Here is a 14,023-nt window from a genome sequence, read left to right as displayed (position 1 = left end):
TAAAACTAACAACTCAGGAAACAACAGACGTTGACAAGGATGTGGAGAAAGGGGAACACTTTGCACTGTTAGTGGGAATGCAAACTGGTGCAGCCACTCTGGAAAACAGTATGGAGTTTCCTCAAAAAATTAAAAACAGAACTAGCTTATGACCCAGCAATTGCACTACTAGCAATTTAGCCAAAGGATAAAAAAATGCTGATTCGAAGGGTCACATGCACCCCACTGTTTATAGCAGCACTACCAACAATAGCTAAATTATGGAAAGAGCCCAAATGTCTATCGAATGATGAACGGATAAAGAAGGTGTGGTATACACACACACACACACACACACACACACACACACACAAACACACACACACACACACTGGAATATTACTCAGCAATCAAAAATAATGAAATCTTGCCATTTGCAATGTGGATGGAACTAGAGTGTATTGTGTCAAGCAAAATAAGTCAGAGAAAAACAAATATATGACATCACTCATGAATTTAAGAAACAAAACAGACCAACATCAGGGAAGGAAGGAAAAAAGATAAAAACAGGGAGGTAAACCATAAGATTCTTAAATGTAGAGAACAAACTGAGGGTTGCTGGAGGGGTGTTGGGTGGGGAGATTGGCTAAATGGGTGATGGGCATTAAGGAGAACACTTGTTGGGATGAGCACTGGGTATTATATGTTAAGTGATGAACCACTAAATTCTACTCCTGAAATCATTATTACACTATATGTTAACTAACTTGTGTTTAAATTAAGAAAAAAACAACTGGGCTCCCTGATTGCAGTAAGGATGTCAGGATGGCCCCACTTCCCCCATACACACAATACGGGCTAGATGACATAACCTAATCCTCATAGGTCAGGTAGATACAATTATTATAATGCGCAGGAGGGTCAGAGTGGAAGGACCCTCTATAAGAGTTGTAGAAATGGTTAGTCTCCACCCCATGCATAGGTTGAGTGATGCTGCATGGCCCAAGGCCCCACATACCACATAGTTAGCATAGACCATCATAGTATATGGCTCAAGGGCTCCAGGTAAACAAAGACAGGTCCGACATTCCAAGGGCTTAGAAATTACCTTCCAGAAGCTGACGGAAAAGGGCCAACTTTTCTCTGGAAAAGAAAGAGTTAATTTTCTCCCCAGCACTTTCATCCACATGTACCTCTACCCTTCTGTCATACCAACTTCAGACCAAAGTGGGTGTCTGAGCATTGCTGGAGAAAATCACTTAATTGTGCAGGTTGGGGTCACTTCAAACTCATGGTCTTCAATCTCAATCACCTCTTCAACGCCACCACAATTTTTACTTGTTTTGCCAAATCTTCATGCTGTTCTCACCCCCCACCCCCTCACCCCTTCCTCCTTCAGTTTAAGCATACTTGGTCTAAGGTCATCAGGCTTGGTTTTCTTCAACTATAAATCCCATAGGATGAAAAATTATCCGTATCCAAGCCACTGTTACTTTTTTTCACTTCAAAATTAGGAGCCCAAGTGAAGTTCTTCCTATTTGAGGTCATAATTCCATAGATACTCTAGCCCTTTACCTTCTAATTTCTTTTAGGATCTTACTTCATCAGTCACCTCTTCCCCTAATGTTCTCTTTCTAACAGTTCCTTGCTGTCACACTATAGATACACTTAGGCTTCTGTGATCCTCTCTCTGCAGTGACGTCTCCTTTGATACTTTGTATTCCTTTAACTTCTGAGCAATTTCTTTCTCCTACATCTTTTTCAAACTTTTCAAAAGAATAGCAGATAGTCACTGCCACCACTTTGTTTCCAAATATAGTTGTGAAATCAATTACCCTGATGTTACGTCTGACAAATGCCAAAATTATCTTACATTAAAAATATATTTCCTGCAATTAGTTTTCTTAAAAAGCTTTTTATTCTACCTTCTTCAGAGCTAGAATATTCTATTCTTAGTGGTTCTACTTCCTAATCTCCTTCATTCACTCCTCAGTCCCCTGCAATCTTGATTTTGCCTACCACCCTTCACTAAAACTGATCCCATCAAGGTTACCCCTAAGTGCCAAATTCCATTGTCATTTCTTCAGTCTTTTTTGAAATGATTTCCTTGGCTTCTATGTTGCTACACTCACCTGGGTCTGTTCATTCTCTCCCTATCTTCCCATTCCTACTCCTCAATGTGGCTGTCCCCAGGGCCTGCCCTGAGCCCTCTGTGCTTTTATTCATTCACCTTGGATGATTCCATCCTCTTTGAAGGTTTTAGTTAACATTTATATGCCAATGACTCCCAAATTTATATCCCAGTCTTATCTATTGAGCTTTATTTTTAAATTTTTTTTTCAACGTTTTATTTATTTTTGGGACAGAGAGAGACAGAGCATGAACGGGGGAGGGGCAGAGAGAGAGGGACCACGAGATCGTGACCTGGCTGAAGTCGGATGCTCAACCGACTGCGCCACCCAGGCGCCCCCTCTATTGAGCTTTAGATACAAATGTATGTTGGCTAGAGGCACAATGAAATTGCTGACCTTGCTTGTCGAAGACTGAACACATCACCCAGATTCTAACTCTAAAAATATCACAATATCTCTAAATTAGAAGATCCCTAGCCATCTGGTCATCCAAGATAGAAACTTGGGAGCCACTCTTGGCTTCTCTTTGTGTCTTGTCTTCCTCCAAACTGTTCTCCACATTGCCGTCTGACCTCTTCCAACCCCTTTAACTACATCTCTCACCTCTCTCCCAACCACATATTCTCTGCCTGTTACAATCTACTTATGAATTTATTGTGCTATTTATTTTGTGGCTTCATGCCTTTTTAGAAATTTCTTTTGGAATGCCTTTTCCCACTTCTTTGCCTATTACATTTCTATTTATCTTTTGATTTTATATTTTCATTCTGCCATCCTCTATCACATTATTTACTATTCTGAGACTTGGGTCATCTTACAAGTATGCCTTATAGGGCTATAATTAAGTCACTGACACAAAGATGTTGAGATGGAGAGGATGATAGAACACCAAAGCATCCTGCTAGAAACCTGCCTCCAGGTTAACATTGATCCTCTAACCAGTGATATTCAAGCACAGTTGTTCATCCACCAGTGAAACACCTAACTGCAATTTTATCCTTCTCAAATTTCATATATTTACCCCAAAGGATAGAATGTTTCTTTTTTTATATATATATGAAATTTATTGACAAATTGGTTTCCATACAACACCCAGTGCTCATCCCAAAAGGTGCCCTCCTCAATACCCATCACCCACCCTCTCCTCCCTCCCACCCCCCATCAACCCTCAGTTTGTTCTCAGTTTTTAACAGTCTCTTATGCTTTGGCTCTCTCCCACTCTAACCTCTTTTTTTTTTTCCTTCCCCTTCCCCATGGGTTCCTGTTAAGTTTCTCAGGATCCACATAAGAGTGAAACCATATGGTATCTGTCTTTCTCTGTATGACTTATTTCACTTAGCATCACACTCTCCAGTTCCATCCACGTTGCTACAAAAGGCCATATTTCATTTTTTCTCATTGCCACGTAGTATTCCATTGTGTACATAAACCACAATTTCTTTATCCATTCATCAGTTGATGGACATTTAGGCTCTTTCCATAATTTGGCTATTGTTGAGAGTGCTGCTATGAACATTGGGGTACAAGTGGCCCTATGCATCAGTACTCCTGTATCCCTTGGATAAATTCCTAGCAGTGCTATTGCTGGGTCATAGGGTAGGTCTATTTTTATTTTTCTGAGGAACCTCCACACTGCTTTCCAGAGCGGCTGCACCAATTTGCATTCCCACCAACAGTGCAAGAGGGTTCCCGTTTCTCCACATCTTCTCCAGCATCTATAGTCCCCTGATTTGTTCATTTTGGCCACTCTGACTGGCGTGAGGTGATACCTGAGTGTGGTTTTGATTTGTATTTCCCTGATAAGGAGCGACGCTGAACATCTTTTCATGTGCCTGTTGGCCATCCGGATGTCTTCTTTAGAGAAGTGTCTATTCATGTTTTCTGCCCATTTCTTCACTGGGTTATTTGTTTTTCGGGTGTGGAGTTTGGTGAGCTCTTTATAGATTTTGGATACTAGCCCTTTGTCCGATATGTCATTTGCGAATATCATTTCCCATTCCATTGGTTGCCTTTTAGTTTTGTTGGTTGTCTCCTTTGCTGTGCAGAAGCTTTTTATCTTCATAAGGTCCCAGTAATTCACTTTTGCTTTTAATTCCCTTGCCTTTGGGGATGTGTCGAGTAAGAGATTGCTACGGCTGAGGTCAGAGAGGTCTTTTCCTGCTTTCTCCTCTAAGGTTTTGATGGTTTCCTGTCTCACATTTAGGTCCTTTATCCATTTTGAGTTTATTTTTGTGAATGGTGTGAGAAAGTGGTCTAGTTTCAACCTTCTGCATGTTGCTGTCCAGTTCTCCCAGCACCATTTGTTAAAGAGGCTGTCTTTTTTCCATTGGATGTTCTTTCCTGCTTTGTCAAAGATGAGTTGGCCATACGTTTGTGGGTCTAGATCTGGGGTTTCTATTCTATTCCATTGGTCTATGTGTCTGTTTTTGTGCCAATACCATGCTGTCTTGATGATGACAGCTTTGTAGTAGAGGCTAAAGTCTGGGATTGTGATGCCTCCTGCTTTGGTCTTCTTCTTCAAAATTCCTTTGGCTATTCGGGGCCTTTTGTGGTTCCATATGAATTTTAGGATTGCTTGTTCTAGTTTTGAGAAGAATGCTGGTGCAATTTTGATTGGGATTGCATTGAATGTGTAGATAGCTTTGGGTAGTATTGACATTTTGACAATATTTATTTTTCCAATCCATGAGCAGGGAATGTCTTTCCATTTCTTTAAATCTTCTTCAATTTCCTTCATAAGCTTTCTATAGTTTTCAGCATACAGATCCTTTACATCTTTGGTTAGATTTATTCCTAGGTATTTTACGCTTCTTGGTGCAATTGTGAATGGGATCAGTTTCTTTATTTGTCTTTCTGTTGCTTCATTGTTAGTGTATAAGAATGCAACTGATTTCTGTACATTGATTTTGTATCCTGCAACTTTGCTGAATTCCTGTATCAGTTCTAGCAGACTTTTGGTGGAGTCTATCGGATTTTCCATGTATAATATCATGTCATCTGCAAAAAGCAAGGATAGAATGTTTCTAAAATAAAACCATACTGTATTTTTCCCCTTCCACATCATGGGGCACTGATATTGCAAGTTACAGAAATATAATCCTTTTTTGGATGACTCTGAAAAAAGTAGTTGACTGTAATACCTGAAAAAGGAAAATAAAAAATGGCTTCAGGCATGTCTACCACCAGGGCTCAAGTGATGGCATCAGTTTTCAATCTCTTGTTCACTTCTTGGCTCTTCCATTGCTCTGTCAAACTCTTCCCACAGGGTGGCAAGATGGCCAGTAGCAACTGAGGCTGACCTCATCAACTCCTGCTGAAAAAAAGAATGCCCATTTACTTACAGCTCTGGCAAAAATTCAGGATTAGCTTGATTGCATTGATTTGTGTTCTATGATTTTTTTCCTGACCTGATCATTATAACCAAGATATACGACGTTATATCCTACGTTATAACCAAGTGTAGGAAACACTGCTTGGCCAGGACTCAGTCTGGAGTGGGATTAGCTCCCCCCAACCACATGGACAGAGGGTGTACCAAGGAGGCTCCCTCCTGGAAAACTGGTGCTATAACCAGAGGTGGAAAGCTGAACAACAGGCAAAAACAATGGACGTTCTCTCAACTGTGGAGATGAGTGATCTACAGAAGTAGTTCTTCAGCGACACTCCAAGAATGGCATTAGTATATAATTACGGCCCAAAGAATGGCTCCAAATAGATCATTTTGAAATCAAATTACCATTTTGGACAGGCATCCCCTAATATTTAATTAGTTTATAGCTAACCAGTGGCAATCCTGTGGTGATTTAAACCAGGCTGCCCTATGTTCAAATCCTGGTTCAGCCCTTTCCTAGTTGTATGGTTTTAGGTAGGTGACTCAACTTTGCTGAGTGTCAGTTTCAAGAATAAGAATACCACCTTCGAAGAGTTGCTATGGGAATTAGCGATAGTAGTGTAGTACTTAGCATGTGATATGCCATCAATCAATGAAATATAATTATTAATTTAGCATATTAAGTTACCATGGAGTAACTTTCAACTGGTTATTCTATCCTGTTATTTCATCAGAAATTAACACTGTATAAAGAACATGATTCCTAAGCTATAAATTATGGAATTCAAGAAATACAATAATAATTAACATAATTTCTATTCAGAAGCCCCATTCTCTTAGGGTAGAAAAAAATAATTTCAATCAATTTGGAAACCTCTCCCCCTACCATAATTTTCTGGAGCAGAGCTAATTTCCAGGGGGCTTGAATACTTTTTAACTCCTCTGCTCCTTCAGCTTTTGTATACCAGAACTTCACTGTCTTAGCTGCATTGTTAGTACAGTTGTTAGTACCCACAGGTTGTTGCTAAGATTTGTCTCTTGCACATCCATTTGGCCCCTTCGGATCCAATGGCTTTTTTAAATATTCTTATGTCAGGGGCGCCTGGGTGGCTCAGTTGGTTAAGCATCTGAATTCGGCTCAGGTCATGATCTCACGGTTCGTGGGTTTGAGCCCTGCATCGGGCTCTGTGCTGACAGCTCAGAGCCTGGAGCCTGCTTCGGATTCTGTGTCCCCCTCTCTCTCTGCCCCTCCCCTGTTCATGCTCTGTCTCTCTCTGTCTCAAAAATAAATAAAAATATTAAAAAAATAAAAAAAAATTATTATGCCAAACTTGGGGGGCAGGGGATAGGAGTCAGAGGGGATCATGGAAGTCTTTCTGTGGCATCTGGGTCACCCTCAGGCCAGGATTCTCCTTTATAAGGCTGTTTCTAACCTGGTTTGCCTAATGAATCATGCAGCTGTTTTCTGACGTGGAGTTAAGAGGAGAACAAGGCCCTTTGCTTTTAGGTTTCTTGGACCTACTTAGAGTCTTTCTATCCTTTCTAGCATTCAGAGCACTAAAAATAATCTTTAAGAATTCTGTTTAACTTGCAGGATCTAAATCCATTTAAGCCTTTACATCAGCAGTCATATTTGGGAATTCTTCAGACCCAATGAAGATTAATTGAAAACAGATTCATGCACGATCATTCACCAGAAGTCATCTTCCATCCAGATATTAAAAAAAAAAAAAAAACCTCCAACCAGGCTATGAAACACATAGTACATACATATTATAATACATTGTGTACCTAAATAGGTCTTGTTCCACCAACAACTTCAGGAGGAAACCGGTGCTTAAGCAGAGCAAAGGTGCTGCATGGTGATGGCAGGAGCCAGAGAACAGATGACAAAGCTTCTAGACTATTGTTCCTGTCTGTAATGTTGAACTTTAATATTTTGACTACTGTTACTCTGAATGAGAAAAAGTTAATAATTATAGTTAAACATTTTTTCAACTTTATTCTTTATTCTATAAGTTCAGATCTATGATAGCAATATTTTGCTTGGGTCTTAGAACAAATATTTATTTTAAAACAGGCTATTCAGCCTTCAGCTCAAATGTTCTGGGCTCTTCTAAAATATTATCTCCTCAAAGGTTTTCTGGTAGAAATAGTAAAGAAACGAATGTTTTCCTTCACTAGTTGTCTTTACTACCAAAACTTCGAAGTCTTCGCTCTGTGATTAATATGGACATTTACACAATTTCTGGGTAAGCGTGACCCTTCTCTGCTGGCTTCTTTTGATGCCCCAGTTCCAGCCCTTGTCTTATTCCCGATTAAAACTTTGCCTGTTTTGGATCTTAAATTCCTCAACCAAATGATAGGTAAATTTCCAAGATCCTCACACACATACTTGGCACTTCTGAGTTCTCAGGAAACGCAAGGTGACAATGACCACAAACCATAAGACAGAGACCCCCAACAGACTAGAAAATTAAGCAAGCTGTCCGTGTTATAATTACAATCTTTGCTAGTTTTCAGAAAGCATCCTCATATTTTTGGAAAATTCTTTGGTTCAAAGGCCAAAAAGAAGATTTAAGATGCGCCCGGCAACCAATGTGCACGCCTTATTTTTAAGATTTATTAAAAAAAATTTTTTTTAATGTTTATTTTTGACAGAAAGAGAGAGACAGAGCATGAGCCGGGGAGGGGCAGAGGGAGAGACACAGAATCCGAAGTAGGCTCCAGGCTCTGAGTTGTCAGTAGAGAGCCCGACGCGAGGCTCGAACTCACAGAAACCGAGATCATGACCTGAGCCAAAGTCGGACGCTCAACCGACTGAGCCACCCAGGCGCCCCAAGTTTTATTTTATAAGTTGTAAACTAAACATAGACCATATCATAGAAAATTTTACCAAATAAAAAAAACCCCGCACGCCACCGATCTGGACGCATTTAACTCACTTGGATGTATTCCTACCGGTGTTCTCCCGCGCTCTCACCACACGCTGGCAACCTTGACCCTCGCGCGCTGCCGGAACCGCAGCGCTCGGGGCGGCGCTACGGCGCACGGGTGCGCCGTCGCCATGGTAACCGCGGAAGCCAGGGGCCTGAGGAGCGGTGAGTCGGGGTCCCGCTTGGAGGGCCGCGGTGGGCGCTCGGGGTGGGGGCCGGGGGACGAATGGACGTCTCCTCGAACTGCAGCTGGGGCGGGAGCGGCAGGGGGGGCGGGCTTCGGCCGCGGCGTCCTCGGGGTTTACCTCTCATTAGAGCTTTCCGTAGCGGCTCTCACCCCGCGGACAGCCTCGGGGATCCCAGAGAGTCCCTCAGGGGTTCAGGCCGGAAGGCGAACTCGGGTGTCCAGAAGTGACTGGCGCCCGCCCCGCGGGACCTGCTGGGACCTCTCACACGAGAGGCTTTATCGGGCACTCAAAGACAAAGCCTGATCAGCACAATCCCCTGTGGGACACACTCAGCCCTTCTGGGAGACCACATCCTTCCTGGGGTTGTTGCACCTAGAGCCTCGTGAGACCTAACAATAACCATGACCTTCAAAGTACCCCTCAAGCTAAACATCACCCTTATTCTAAACATAGCCTACAACTGACCCGCACCCTCGCAGGGACCCTCACTTCAGCCCTCCAGGGAGATCACGGGACTGCTGTCACTTCGGCCCTGCTTAAGTCCCTGGACGGAACCCGAACTCCATTTTAGGCTGTCTCCTCATGGTGACCCAATACTTACTTCTGTGCAAACCACACACGTGGGGTTCAGAAGAGGAGCCGGATTCCTCGGCATGGAACGTGGAACATGACCAGGTAATTTCCAAAGCCCAGAGGGAGCTGCACAAGGGGGTTGCTGAGGCTCAACCAAAGTGTGGTCCATAACCGAGGCTGGCCCTAGCCCCTAAAGACTAAGCCTGGCTGGCACCCTCCAATGCGACCTCCCTCAGCCCTCCAGGGAGATCACTGCACTGCTTGGGTTTCAGCACCTAGGGCCTCCTGGACCCTAACCCTAACTGTGACCCTCGCAGTACTCCTCAACCTAAACCTCACTCCAACTCTAACGCTAATCCTACACCAGACCCTCACGTGCACATGGTCCCTCATCCAACACCCCATGTAGATAACGTGAGTAGTGTTGCTTCAGTGCTGCTTATGGCCCTGAAGCAAACCCTAACTCAAACTAAGGCTCTCTACTGATGGTGACCCAATTCTTTAGTCTGAGGATACCACACATATGGAGTCCAGAGGAGGAGGAGTATTACTCGGCGTGGAATGTGGAATATCACCATGTAATATCCAAAGCCCAGATGTTGCTGCAGAAGTGGTTGCTGAGGCTCAATCAAAGAATGGCCCACGATGGAGGCTTGCCCTGGCAAACAAAGACTAAGCATGATGGACAACCTGCAATATGCCCTTCACTGAGCCCTCCGGGAAGCTCACTGCATTGCTGTTGGTTTATTGCTTGGAGCCACCTAGGACTTAACCCCAAACCCAATAATGAACATAACTATACACACCAACCTCACCATGAACATAACTATGAACAGAACTATAACAATGAACATAACTATACACACCAACCTCACCAACTCTAACCGTAACCCTACATCTGACCTGCACCTGTGCATGCGCCCTATTCAGCCCTCCATGTAGCTCAAGGGACTGGTGTCGCTTCAGCCGTGCTTATGTCACTGGAACATACCCTAACCCTAGTGATGGCTCTCTCCCAATGGGGATCGAGTTCCGAATTCTGAGAACACCACGCCCATAGGGCCCAGACCCCTGAAGTGTTATTCGGTATGGAATTGGAACATCATCATGTTAATTCCACTGCCGGGATGGAGTTGCACAAGGAGGGTGCTGAGGCCCAACTGAAGAGTGGCACACACGGGAGGCTGGCTCTGGCATGGAAAGACGAAGCCTGAACTAGAGGCTTTCATGCAGTCTCCATTCAACCCTATGTGGAGACCACTGCACTGCTAGGGGTTCACCGCCTAGAACCTCCTGGGACCTAAACCTAACAGTAACCTTGACCCGCACCATACCCCTCAACCTAAAGTTCATACCAACTCTTACCATAATCCTAAACCTTACACTCATTAGTGCATGGGCGCTCACTTCAGCCTTCCAGGGTGATCACAGGTCTCCTGTCCATTCAGCCCTATCTAAGTCCCTGGCCCAAACCCAAACACTAGCTAAGACTCTCTCTCGATGAGGACAAAATTCCTAAATCTGATATGACCACACACATGTGGGGCCAGAAGTGGTACAGCGTTACTTTCCACGGAAAGTGTCCTGAAGGGCACAGACCGCTCCCAGTACCTGAAGGCACGCCCCATGCCTGAAGCCGCTCCCCATACCTGAAGCCACTCCCCGTGCCTGAAGACAAGCTCCGTGCCTGAAGGCAAGCCCCTTGCCTAAAGCCATGCCCCGAGCATGAAGCCATGCCCTGAGCATGAAGCCATGTCCCATGCCTGAAGGCAGGTCCAATGCCTGAAGGCTCGCCCCTTGCCTGAAGGGTTAGGCATGCCCAGTGCCTGAGGGCATACCCAGTGACTGATGTCAGTCACTCCCAATGTCTGAAGTCATGCCCAGGGAATGAAGTCAAAGTCCCTCCCAGTGAAGGAAGTCATCCCAAAGTCACTCCCAGTGAGGGAAGTCCCTCTCAAAGTCACTCCCAGTGATGAAAGTCACTCCCGAAGTGACTGCCAGTGACAGAAGTCACTCCAGATGTCACTCCCAGTGACAGAAGTCATGCCTGAAGTCACTCCCAGTGAGGGAAGTCCCTCTCGAAATCACTCCCAGTGACTGAAGTCATTCCCAGTGACTGAAGTCAAAGTCATTCCCAGTGACTGATGTCATAGTCACTCCCAGAGACTGAAGTCAAAGTCACTCTCAGTGTCTGTAGTTACTCCCAGTGACTGGAGTCTCCACTCACAGGGACTGCAGTCATCACTCCGAGTGCCTGAAATTGGCACTCCCAGTGCCTGAAGACACTCCAGGGGAAGGACAGAGTGAGAGGGAGACACAGAACCCCAAGCAGGCTCCAGGCTCTGTGCTCTCACCACAGAGCCTCCTGGGGAAGGACAGAGAGGGAGACATAGAATCCCAAGAAGCCCCTCCAGGCTCTGTACTCCCAGCACAGAAACCCCAGGCTCTGTGCTCACAGGACAGAGCCTCCAATGCCTGAAGGCACTCCCCTTGTCTGAAGGTACTCCCCTTGCCTGAAAGGCACCAGCACTCTCTAAAGGCATACCCCATGCCTGAAGGCATGCCCTGAGTCTGACTGAGCTCCCTGTGCAGGATGGGGCATTCCGTGCCTGAAAGTCACAGGTGCTCCCCTTGCCTGAATGGCACAGGACCTCCTCTTGCCTGAAGCCGTGCCCCATGCCTGAAGCCATGCACCATGCCTGAAGCCACTCCCTATGCCTGATGGCTCGCCCCATGCCTGACTGCGTGCCCCATGCCTGAAAAGCACAGATGCTCCCCTTGCCTGAAGGCACGCCCCTTGCATGAAGCTGCTCCCTGTGCCTGAAGACAAGCCCCATGGCTGAAGGTGCACCCCTTGCCTGAAGATGCTCCCTGTGCCTGAGGCCACTCCCTGTTCCTGAACCACGGCCCATGCCTGATAGAGCTCCACATGCCTGTAGGCAAGCCCACTGCCTGAAAGCAAGCCCCTTGACTGAAGCAGTGCCCCATGCATAATGCCTCGCCCAGTGCCTGAAGGCACACCATGTGCCTGAAGGCATGTTCCATGCCTGAAGGCGCTACCCTTGAATGAAGGGCACAGGCACTCCCTGAAGGCGCATACCATGCCTGACAGCTTACCCCTCGCCAGAGGGCGCCCCGTGCCTGTAGAAAACAGACTCCCCCCCGCAGTGCCTTAAGTCGAGCCCTGTGCCTGAAGCCGCGCTCGCTGTACCTAAAGATGCTCCCAGTGCCTGATGACAAGCCCCATGGTTGAAGGTGTGCCACGTGCCTAAAGACGCTCCCTGTGCCTGAAGCTGCTCCCTGTTCCTGAAGGCATGCCTCTTGCCTGAAACAGCTCCAGGTGCCTGTACTCAAGCCCCTTGCCTGAAGGCAAGCCCCGTGCCTGAAGCCTTGCCCCATGCATGAAGCCCCACCCAGTGCCTGAAGGCACGCCCCTTGCCTGAAGGCACCCCCCATGCCTGAAGGCTTGCCCCATGTCTGAATTCTCACCCTGTGCCTGAAGGCTAGCCCCCTGCCTGAAGAGCACAGGCATGCCAGGTGCCTGTGGACATGCCCAGTGATTGAAGTCAGTCACTCCCAATGACTGAAGTCTTGCCCAATGAATGAAGACACTCCCAAAGTCACTCCCAGTGACTAAAGTCAAAGTCACTCCCAGTAAATAAAGTTACTCCCAAAGTCACTCCCAGAGAGGGAAGTCTCTCCTGAAGTCACTCCCTGTGATGGAAGTCACTGGCAAAGTCACTCCCAGGAACGGAAGTCCCTTGCGAAGTCACACCCAGTGACAGTAGTCCCTCTCGAAGTCACTCCCAGTGACTGAAGTCAAAGTCACTCCCTGTGGCTGATGTCATAGTCACTCACAGTGACTGAAGTCAAAGTCACACTCAGTGTCTGCAGTTACTCCTAGTGACTGCAGTCGTCACTCCCAGTGACTGAAGTTGGCACTCCTAGTGCCTGAAGGAACTGCAGAGGAAGGACACAGAGAAAAGGAGACACAGAATTCCAAGCAGCCTCCAGGCTCTGTGGTCTCAGCACAGAGCCTCCCGGGGAAGGACAGAGAGAGAGGGAGACAGAATCCCATGAAGCCTCCAGGCTCTGTGCTTGCTGCACAGAGCCTCCACTTCCTGAAGCCACTCTCCATGACTGAAGGCACTACCAGTGCCGGAAGGCACTCCCCGTGCCTGAAGGCACTCTCTGCCTGAAAGGCACTCTCTTTGCCTGAAAGGCAGAGGTACTCTCTGAGGGTGCACCCCATGCCTGAGGGCATGCTGTGAGTCTCAATGAGCGTCCTGTGCATGATGGGGCATCCCTTGTTGAAAGGCACATGTGCTCTCCTTACCTGAATGGCACAGGAGCTCCCTGTGCCTGAAGACGCGCCCCATGCCTGAAGATGCTCCACATGCCTGAAGGCAAGCCCCATGCCAGAAAACACTCCACTTGACTCAAGGGCACCGGCACTCCCTGAAGGCACGCCCCATGCCTGACGGTGCACCCCTTGCTGAGGGCGCCCTGTGCCTGATGGCGAGCCCAGTGCCTGATGGCGCGCCCTGTGCCTGAAGAGAACAGAACTCCCCGTGCCTGAAGTCGCGCCCTGTGCATGAAACCACTCACTGTTCCTGAAGGGGCTCCCAGTGCCTGAAGACAAGCCCCATTGTGGAAGGTGCACCGCGTTCCTGAAAACGCTCCGTGTGCCTGAAGCTGCTCCCTGTGCCTGAAGGCATGCCTCTTGCCTGAAACACCTCCATGTGCCTGTAATCAAGCCCCTTGCCTGAAGGCAAGCCCCGTGCATGAAGCCCCGCCCAGTGCCTGAAGGGACGCCCCATGCCTGAAGGCTTGCCCCATGCCTGAAGGCTTGCCCCATGCCTGAATGGCACAGGCATGCCCAGT

The 14,023-nt window shown here is 46.7% G+C and overlaps 1 long non-coding RNA gene across 2 annotated transcripts; it reads left to right on the top strand.

The window, feature by feature from the left end:
- Positions 1-8,507: 8,507 nt before the first annotated feature.
- LOC109495441 lies at positions 8,508-9,940 on the top strand. 2 transcript variants are annotated; one of them, XR_006591858.1, is made up of 3 exons: positions 8,508-8,543; positions 9,138-9,241; positions 9,645-9,940. It is a non-coding gene; the product is annotated as an uncharacterized LOC109495441 (long non-coding RNA). The 2 variants fall into 2 exon arrangements; XR_002150841.3 differs by lacking the exon at positions 8,508-8,543 and having other exon boundaries at positions 8,658-9,241.
- Positions 9,941-14,023: the final 4,083 nt, after the last annotated feature.

Source organism: Felis catus, chromosome F1 (genome assembly GCF_018350175.1).
Source record: "Felis catus isolate Fca126 chromosome F1, F.catus_Fca126_mat1.0, whole genome shotgun sequence".
NCBI classification, from domain to species: Eukaryota; Metazoa; Chordata; class Mammalia; order Carnivora; family Felidae; genus Felis; species Felis catus.
The sequence above is the reverse complement of the archived record's forward strand: the minus strand, read 5'-3'. Positions and strand labels throughout refer to the sequence as shown.